Below are 10,422 nucleotides of genomic sequence, written 5' to 3' on the forward strand. Positions count from 1 at the left end.
TCAAACATCTGGGACCTACCCTTCTTACCGTCTTCTTGCACTCTCACTCCTTCCCAGGATTCCCTGGGCGGACTGCAGCTCATATAACTAAGCTGGGGCTAGGGCCCCCATGCAGTAGGATGATGCCTCCCTGTCCAGGAGCAGGAGAGTCTTCCAGAAGTGAGTTTTCCTCTGAGACACATGATCTGACTGCTTCAGAAGCTCAGTACATCACCAGCTAAACACATGGATCTAAATAGGGAGCAAATGCAAATCACTGGAGTTGCTTCCAAACAAAACCCCTTCCCCTCCGTAAATCACTTCCTCCTCCAGAGGGGACAATGGAGGCAGGACTTGTTCTTCAAAAAGCACTTTGAGTGGGCCTGCTACAACCTCCCAGATTGAGAATCCATGAACTAGCATGTGTATAGTCAATCAGCTGTTTTGAATTTATTTTCACAAGTTTGTTTATATAAGATACACCAGTTAGAAATTCACTTAAGATACTTCACCAGCAACAGAGAAAATAATTTAGGGCATACTTACTTTTGTTCATCATTTTTATAGATATATATAAAACCTTCTTTGGAAAGAATGATTTTCTGTTTTTATTTAACCTTTCAACTTTTCTTTTTCTCTCCTCCCTTTTAGATAAGAATGGTTTGATCTTTCAGTTTTCTGACTTCAGATCCCTGGCTGGTTCCTATCCATTTCTCATTCCTCCTCAATTTAGATATCCAGTTATTTGTAATCCTGTTAGATCTGTAACTGTTGTTCATTTTTCTAGGTTCTCAGCTGCCTAAAAATCTCTTTAGAGATTTGGCAGGGTTGTTTAAATACTTGCAACTTCAGTATGCCAAACTGGTAGTGACGGCATATTTGCAATATATCTGGTCCAAAGAGACATGTGTCTTTTTTTATAAATAATATAAAGCGCTTGACATAAAATAGGTGTAAGATAAATGTTCACTGCAGGTGTGAATAATTATGCCCATTCCCAAGAACCAGTTATAGCCTCCTTGGTAACAGGAACTGACTCCAACCACATTAAATTAAGACATAGATGTCCAAAATATCCAACACTTAGGCAGTCTGGGCTGCTATAACAAAGTACCATGGACTGGATGGCTTATGAATAACAGGAATTTCTTTCTCACAGTTCTAGAGGCTGGACTCTGAGGTTAGGGTGCTGGAGTGGTTGGGTTCTGCTGAAGGACCTCTCCCGTTCTCCTATGGCAGAAAGAGAGCTACAGAACTCTTTGGGGAGAGGGTCCCTTTCATAAGGGCACTAACCTCATTTATGAGGTTTTTTTCTTGATGACCTAAATACCTCCCAAGGGCCCTATATTTTAATACCACTACACTGAGGGCTAGGATTCCAGCAGAAGAATTTAGGAAAGACATAAACATTTAGTCCAAGGCCAAGGGCAAGTCTGTTTGACCAAATGTGTACTATGTGATAGATGCTTTGTATAACCGCTGCCCGTGTCCCAGTAGAAACATCTTTCCCAGCAGTTATAAAAACCTTTAGCTCTTTCTTGCCTCCTCCTTGTGCTGAGGGACATGTTTCATTACAAAGCCATTAGCAGAGTAGTTTTGACAGGTTTTGAAGTTCCTTACCTGACAGACTTATTTAATACTTAAATATTTTGACATTTAAACCTCTGGCAAGCCGTAAGCATTTGATCTGGGCTCTATCAGCAGATTATACTGGAATTTTCCTGCTATTGTAGGTGTACCAAAGATGCTTTTCTTGAGCTTTACATTCATAAGCCCGAGGATGGGGGATTTGATCTAGTAGTTAAGACACTGCTTAGAATGCCCACCTGCTGTATTGGAGTGCCTGGATTCAAGTCCTGATTCTGCTCTCAGTTTCAGGTTTCAGCTAATGCACACCTTGTGAGGCAACAGCAGTGGCTCAAGTAACTGAGTTATGTGGGAGATTTCAGATGGATCCCCAATTCCTTGTTTTGTCCTTGTCCAGCTCCAGCTGTAGCAGGCTTTTGTGGAGTAAACCAGCGGCTGGGAGATATCTCTCCTACTCTTCTTTTCAAAAAAAATAAATAAATAAAATATCAGATTTATAAACTCAAATCCATCAAGTACCAACTATGCCCCCCATAGGTATATCAACAATAATGTTGGCTGGCGCCGCTGCTCAATAGGCTAATCCTCCACCTAGCAGCACCGGCACACGGTGTTCTAGTCCAGGTCAGGGCACCAGATTCTGTCCCGGTTGCCCCTCTTCCAGGCCAGCTCTCTGCTGTGGCCCAGGAAGGCAGTGGAGTATGCCCAAGTGCTTGGGCCCTGCACCCCATGGGAGACCAGGAGAAGCACCTGGCTCCTGCCTTCGGATCAGCGCAGTGCGCCGGCTGCAGTGCACCAGCTGTGGCGGCCATTGGAGGGTGAACCAACGGCAAAAGGAAGACCTTTCTCTCTGTCTCTCTCTCTCACTATCCACTCTGCCTGTCAAAACAAAACAAAACAAAACAAAACAAAAAAAACCAATGATGTTTAATTGCTTTCCAGATTGATAGAAGACCAAATGACATATTGTTTGATATAAAAGATACTCTGATTTACTGGTTGCTCTTACTAAAACACAAAGAATAGCAAAGGTCTAAGTAGTTCACAGTTAATAACTGATGCAGGTAACATGACCTCTCATACCCACGTGCTTCCTTCTGTATGGTACTTTGGAAATAATAAGATTAGTTGCTTTGTTACAGTATTTTTTAAAATGCACAAAATGTGGGTTTTGGTATTTTTTCTAAGAGAAAGCTTAATAACTTAAAGTTAGCAAATTTCTAGCCAAATTTTATCTAATTTTTATTCCAATCTTAGTATTCTAGAAGTGTTTGACAGGGGAAAAAAGTTTCTTATTTTTGTTTATCCTCCCTTATCCATAAAAAGTCATTTTTTGATTTTCATGCTTTCAGAGTACATGACCCAAGACATTTTTATCCAACCAGTAAATCTATCAAAATAACAACACCCCAGGCTTATATTGCTCATTTTGTTTTCTTTCATAATCAGAACACATAGTTAATATTTGATTAACAGAGTACCTTTGAAGGCTGCAAAGAAAGCCATCACACCAGTAGATGTGGATAATGCTATGTCCGAACAAGCTCAGTGAGCTTTCACGCACTTTTTTTTTTAAATATGTATTTATTTATTTATTTGAAAGTCAGAGTTACACAGAGAGAGAAGGAGAGGCAGGGAGAAAGAGAGAGAGGTCTTCCATCTGCTGGTTCACTTCCTAATTGGTCACAACAGCCAGAGCTGTGCCAATCGAAAGCCAGGAGCCAGGAGCTTCTTCCAGGTCTCCCACAAGGGTGCAGGGGTCCAAGCTCTTGGGCCATCTTCTGCTTTCCCAGGCCACAGCAGAGAACTGGATTGGAAGTGGAGTAGCCGGGACTCGAACTGGCGCCCACATGGGATGCCGGCGCTGCAGGCAGTGGCATTACCTGCTACGCCACAGCGCCGGCCCCCATGCACTTACGTTTTATTGTGAAGAGTTTGTCTTCCTAAAATCATTAACTTGTTTCTTGAAAAGAAGCAGTCCCTAAATTATCATGTTGGATGGAAAAGTTCATTCTCAAAAATCAACAGCTGTGTAGATTTTGTGAAATGTAATTTTTTTTTAACTTTTGAAATGTAATTTTTATAGTTTCAACTACTCCACAACAAAATCAGCAGCCTTTTCAAATTGTGAAGGAAGATATATGGAGAAAGATTGAATAACACCCCTTGCCTAATTTGGAGTTGTCTCCGCCAATTCCATCCCCGTGGTTCCATTCAATAAATACTGATGGAACTGGCCTTGTCTGCTGAGAACTGTCTGAAGTACTGAAGGAAATGGAAAGGCCTCAAGTTGGGGGCTCACAATCATGTTAGAAAGTTGGACATCTAGCTGTAATGTACATTTCTAATACTATATAGAGATAGTTAATAGAATAACAATTATAATGGTTCTATCTACAGACTCGTTTTGTACTCAAGATGGGGTAAATATGCACAGAAATCTCTCTCAGGTCACTGACCCAAACTATGATAGAGTGCAGCCTCTCAGATTTAGTGGCTTCTGTGGGAAGTTCTTGTATTGCCAGATAAATGTGGGCCCCTCCCCCACCCAGTAAACCACTGCAGTGAGAATTTCTCTGACACATGATACTCCAAGGATAGAAAAATGGCAGACATAAAGGAGGACCTAAGACATAAAGGAGGACCCTAAGATTGTAGGGTGCCATTTACTTTGGGGTGTTATCTACACAGATGTACCTTCCTGATCCATCTTGCCTTTCTTGACTCCATGCTTCTGAGTTTAGTTTGAGGTTTACTTTGAAATGATTACTTTGCTGATTTTATCAGTATTGTTTTCATCCTTTAGCTTCTGTGTTGAATGGAGGTAGTGGATATAAGCTGGATGTTGGCATATAGTGAGTAAGACAGATTCATGCCAAGTGACCTTGACTTTCCAGAAGTCTGCCATCTCTTCAGCAAGAGGGCTCTCTCTGCTCCCCAAAATGACTAATACTCTTAAACTCTGCCTTGATTTGTAAGGGAGGGGAATGAAATAAGAGGCATTATGATTCCTCTTCTTACTTTAATAAGCCAGGAAAAACTTGACTGTCACTCCTCCAAACTTTGAAATCCCTTAGAAAATAGCACAGTTATAAGATTCATTTCTTTGTCTCCTCTCCCTTCATTTTTTTCTCTTCATAGGGTTTGAAATTTAATATCACTATGTTAAGAACCACACTGGAAATAACAAAATGAATAAGGCAACTCCACCACCACTGCCCATAACTTACTCTCTATGAGAGAAGGCAAATTTGTAAACAAACCATGTAATATTTGTGCAGAAACTAAGACGAAACACCACAGGGAGCAAGTGAGCCCCACAAGGAGCAGGTGAGATACAGGGTTAACATAAAACCCATCCTCCTAGGCAATTCTGGGAAAAGCTGGGTAGATGAGATGATCTCTGAATTACATCTCAAAAGAAGAGTAGGTGTTCTTCCAGCCAACAAAGGAACAAAAGCCATTCTGAGGAGGAAGCAGAGAACAAGGTCAGGAAGACTAACACAATGGGTCATGTTTTGGCACTTCTAAGTAGTTTGGTATGATTGCAGCTCACAATGCCCTGCAGATTGACCCTTGTGGTGAACACTTACACACATTTTGACACTAAAGATCTATAACAAGAATTGAGGGCAATAGGAGAGAACACCAAGGAAAAGAAAGTCTCCTGTGTTATTTAGGCAGAGACGCATGAACATGTCAATAATTTACCATTGTTGTACTAAAAAAAAAGACAACTTCATATGTCTCCACCTAATAGGGTAAAGTAATTCTCATTCAGTTCTTTGTAATCTGTTCAGAGAATAGAATGATCTAAAATAGCAAATAATTTTAAAACTTCAACATTTGGTTTTTGAATATATTATATGCCTTTTTTTGGCAGGACATAGACTTTCCTAATGCTTAGATCAGTATTAAAATTAGTTGGATTTCCCTGAGTAAGCACTGACAGTGTGAGGACAGGGCTGTAGAACAAACTGGAGACTGGAAACCGAAGGTCCAAACATCAAACCAGAGAGAAGCCACACCTGAATATGAGAGAGTTGAGTCATTAGTAATTGTAGATAACAATTAAGTTTTAGGCAGAAAGAAACAGTCCCCTCCCCATGGCTGAAGTCTATAGAGTCATGTTTTCCACTTCCCTTCTCAAACCATACTGCTTAAAATGTGAAAGGAGGCTTTACTCTACCTATCTCATCGGGGACCTGGAATCTATCTTCAGAGGATAATGCCATTGGTGTAAAATGTAGAAGGATCAAGAAAGCTTTACATTTTTGGACAGGAGAGCATGTTGGTGCCCTATGGAAGATGTCCTTGGGCTTGGAGAAGAGGTCACTGAGAGAGGGAGACCCTCTGCGCATTCTTGGTCTCTCCACTAGAATTGTATTGGGCTGGATGCGTTATGCAGCTAAGCTCCTGTTATGGTGCTCTTATATCAGTAATAATAAAGACTTACACCTCCTCCCAAATTATTCGCCAACAAGAATGAAGAAGAAATAATAATATACCACAGAGAATGATGCTAAAGGGGCCGGCACTGTGGCATATTGGGTTAAGCCACTTGCTGTGACACCAGCATCCCATATGGGTTCCAGTTCGTAACATGGTTGCTGATGTGCCTGGGAAAGCAGCAGGAGATTGTCCAAGTTCTTGGGCCTCTAACACTCGTGTGGGAAACCTAGATGAAGCTCTTGGCTCCTGACTTTGGCCATGCCCAACCCAGGCCATTGTGGCCATTTGGGAAATAAACCAGTGGATTGAAGATCTCTCTCTCTCTCTCTCTCTCTCTCTATGTGTGGCCTTCTGTCTCTGTAACTCTACCTTTCAAATAAATAAACAAAATTTTTAAGAAGTATGCTAAAATCTTGGATTTTAACATAGAAACCATTTTGCATAATGGGGAAAGGGTAATAAATTAAGGATTATAGTAACCAAGTACTTTTTTTAAGTCAAAGCAGAATTCAAATTTATTTTTCTTTTTTTGTAGAGATGCTTAATCTAACTCTTAAGTTGTTTATGGCCAGCAAGTCAGGAGAGATATATTGACAATAAGGAAAATTCAATTAATCATTTTTTAACCTACCTTTTTCACATACTCCAGATGCATTCTGCATTTTTAAACCTTAATTTTCTTGATAATCTAAGTAAAATGAGACTTTGGAAATCACCTCTTTCCTCAGCCAATATCCTGAAACTGTATCTGCCCCACTAGTCTAATGGCTGAGTTTGCAATAAAGGTTGAGAGCAAGACTGTCAGTTACCGTATATCATGGTATATATGTTATTGTTAAGATGTTGCAATTCTCCCTATATTAAGAATTGATTTATAGCAAGAAGAGTCAGATGCTCTTAGCTCAGTAAAATATTCAGAAGCATAATGTAGGATTTCAGCCACCAAAAACACAGAGACTTATCTCAGTGCATGGTTAGCTTAAAACCCATTGCATATGTTTAGATGCTGCAAAGGAATAATAATGTAATATATAATAAAAATAGCGTAATAATGAACGTAACACTGGATTAAGAGCCAAGATCCCAAACTCTTGTTAAAATACTTTCTTGCTGCATGAGTTCACTTCGCCAAGTCTTAACTCTAACGTCTATAAAATGAGGAAGAAAGATTTGATGAATCTAAGCAGTAGGTGTCAATGTGGGGTTCATAGACTTTTCACCTCAGGATGACTTTGAGGGCTTGCTAAAAATCAGGTTCCTGGGCCCATTCCACTGAATCAGCATCCTCCCAGGCAGTTCCTATTGAAGCACATTAAAGTTCTAATGTCGCTAGCCTAAGGTCTGATCCAGATTTTGCATTTTAAGTCTTGCTTTGAGATTGGGATCAATTTAAATAAAAGCTATGATAAAAATAAATCTATCCTTCATATCCTGGGATAATAGAATAGGATATCCAATTTCTAAAAGTTGTACATCAATTTCTATATATTAGAATTAAGTGGGATATATATTTGATTCTTTGAAAAATTAGACAGAATAAAGGCCAAGGACTTTGAAATCATATTTTGAAGACAGAAATAAATCAAGAATTTGTCACGTAATACAGTTAATTTGTAACTATGCTCACCAAAGCACAATTTCTGGAACATATGTATTAGCTATGAGCTGCCATAATCTCTCTTAGAAGTATATTACTCAACTGGTAAACACCACTCCTTTGAACACTAGCATAAGATCTAGTCATGAAGTGTTAAAAAGCTTTTGAACATTTTATTCTGGTTGAGTTTCTTCAAAATCAGTCGGTGATTATTGCACTGTCTTTACTGGAACTAATATAGCTATGCAAAATGTTCTTGTGAATTATTACAATCAGATTTTGACAAAGGTCAGAACTTCCAAAACATTTCAGATTAAAAGCTTGCCAAATAAACTGCATAGAAGCAAATGAGTGTGTGTATTTTATAAAATCTGCATATATTTTCTGTGTATTCAAGTTAAAGTTATTGTATAATGTAATATGATGTTTTTGGCAAGTCTCCAAAAACCATAGTTCAAGTCCTTGATACAGTGTTTAACAACTGCATGTCCTTAAGGAATTGGCCTAATCTTTCTTAGCCTTTATTTTCTCAAATGTAAAATGGGAAGAATGGGAATAACTGTGTATCCTTGTAGGATTGCTGTGAAGAACAAATGTGTATTTGGTAAAACAAACAAACAAAAATGAAAAATCCTTTGCAAATGTTAACTATCATTTACTTTCCATATTATAGTGTTGAATCTTCCATTATTAATATGTCTGCACAAATTCTGACATTTATGTATTTACTTAATAAACAAGCATGTTTTACCATCTATTATGCTCATATTGTATCAAAAACTCCAGAAAAGACTCTGGCATTGTGGTACACTTGGTTAAGCCACCTCCTGGGACTCCAAAATTCCATTTGGAGCACCTGTTGGGGTCCTAGCTACACTGCTTCCTATCCAGCTTCCTAACAACGCACATGCAGAAGATAATCCAATTGCTTGGACCCCTGCCACCCACACTGAAGACCCAGATGAAGCTCCAGGCTCCTGGCTTTGGCCTGGACTAACCCCAGCTGTTGTGATCATTTAGGGAGTAAACCAGTGGATAGATCTCTTTCTTTCTCTATCTTTCCCTGTCTGTCACTCCACCTATCAAATAAATAAAATCTTTTTTTAAAGGCCCTGAAAACAAATCCGCAAGTGTAAGATGTAATTTCCATGCTTAGGGCAAATAGATCAATTTTACTTGAGGATTTTATAACAATATCACACTGTGTATGATCAAAAACTGAAATATACATTCTAAAAACTGTCCAGAAATGAATAGAACTGCTCTTTCTGATTTCAAGGATCGTTTCATTGAGGCAGGTGGACACTGAGCTAGAATTTTCAGAGTTTGGCGGGTAAATCCTGGGGGGAATTTCAGCATGCAGGAGACGGCATCAGGGCAATGTCAGGAGACCAGGAGGTGAAGACTGTGGGGGAACTACAAGTCACAGGAATCAAGGTCTCAATGTAGAAAATAGTGGGTGTACATTTGGAATATTGCATAAGCCCAAAGTCAATGTTGCTTCTACTCCACAGTGAAGAGTTTGAAATGCATCCAGGAGACAATATGGAACAACTGAAGTTCTGAGTAGGAAAGGCCCATGAATAAGGTTATATGGGTTTCTAAATGTAAACTTATTTGGAAATAATGTTAAAAACCAGTCAGGAAAGGGAGATTCTAGAATCAAAGAGAAACAATCAGGAGGTTATTGTATGAAGCTAGAAAGACAACGTGTTTCATTTAAACTGGTAGCTCTTGAAATAGAAAAGAAAGAGAAATAGATATGTGAAAATTCTGACAGAATCTTTAGAAAAATAATTTTAAGCTAGGCCATTATCTTAAATTACAGAAAAATGAAAATAGTCCTATAAAGTGCTTATGTTTTCATTTATATTCAAATGTTCCAATGCACATATCTTTCCTTCATTCAATCAAATATTTACTGAATGCATTGTATGTGCATTGTTCTAGGATCTTGAGATTCAATACTGAACAAAATGAAGACTGAACCCATGAGCATCACATTCTAGTTGGGAGACAAAGGGATAAAATTAATAAAAGTAATTAATTAGAAAAGTATTGGGTTTGAAAAAGAAAAATATAGGAACATAAGAAAAAGACCAGGGTATAAGATAATTGGAGTGATATGTTGAGGGAAGACTGTAGAGTAAAACACAATTTCAATATAGAAAAGGTGGAATCGAGCAAAGCCTGGTGGAAGAAAGAGCTAGCTCTCAGCTTCCCCAGCATGATGGGAGAGTCCACTATGTGGCTAGAAATTTGCGAATTTGTCTTGATGTTTTTCTTTCAAATATTTATGTATTTATTTTAAACCCTCTGTAGAAAGAAGGAGGGACAGAGAGAGAGAGGTATCTTCCATCTGCTAGTTTACTCCCCAGATGGTTGCAATGGTTGGGCTGGGCCAGGCCAAAGCCAGGAGCCAGGAGCTTCTTTCACATCTCCCAAGTGGGTGCAGGAGCTTAAGGACTTGGGCTATGCTCTGCTGCTTTTCCAGACACATTAGCAGGAAACTGGACAGGAAATGGAGCAGCTGGGTCTTAAACCAGTGCCTATATGGGATTTCAGAGCTGCAGATGGTGGCTTAAACCCACTACACCACAGTGCCAGCCCCACAAATTTGGTTTTTTTTTGTTTCTTTTTAAAGATTTATTTATTTACTTGAAAGGTGGAGTTATAGAGAGGCAGAGGAAGAGAGAGAGAGAGAGAGAGAGAGAGATCTTCCATCCACTAGTTGACTCCCCAAGTGGCCACAATGGTCGGAGCTGGGCCAATTTGAAGCCAGGAGCCAGGACCCTCCTCTGGGCCTC

Source organism: Oryctolagus cuniculus, chromosome 7 (assembly GCF_051225735.1).
Source record: "Oryctolagus cuniculus isolate XC-2025 breed Fujian yellow rabbit chromosome 7, ASM5122573v1, whole genome shotgun sequence".
Taxonomy (NCBI): domain Eukaryota; kingdom Metazoa; phylum Chordata; class Mammalia; order Lagomorpha; family Leporidae; genus Oryctolagus; species Oryctolagus cuniculus.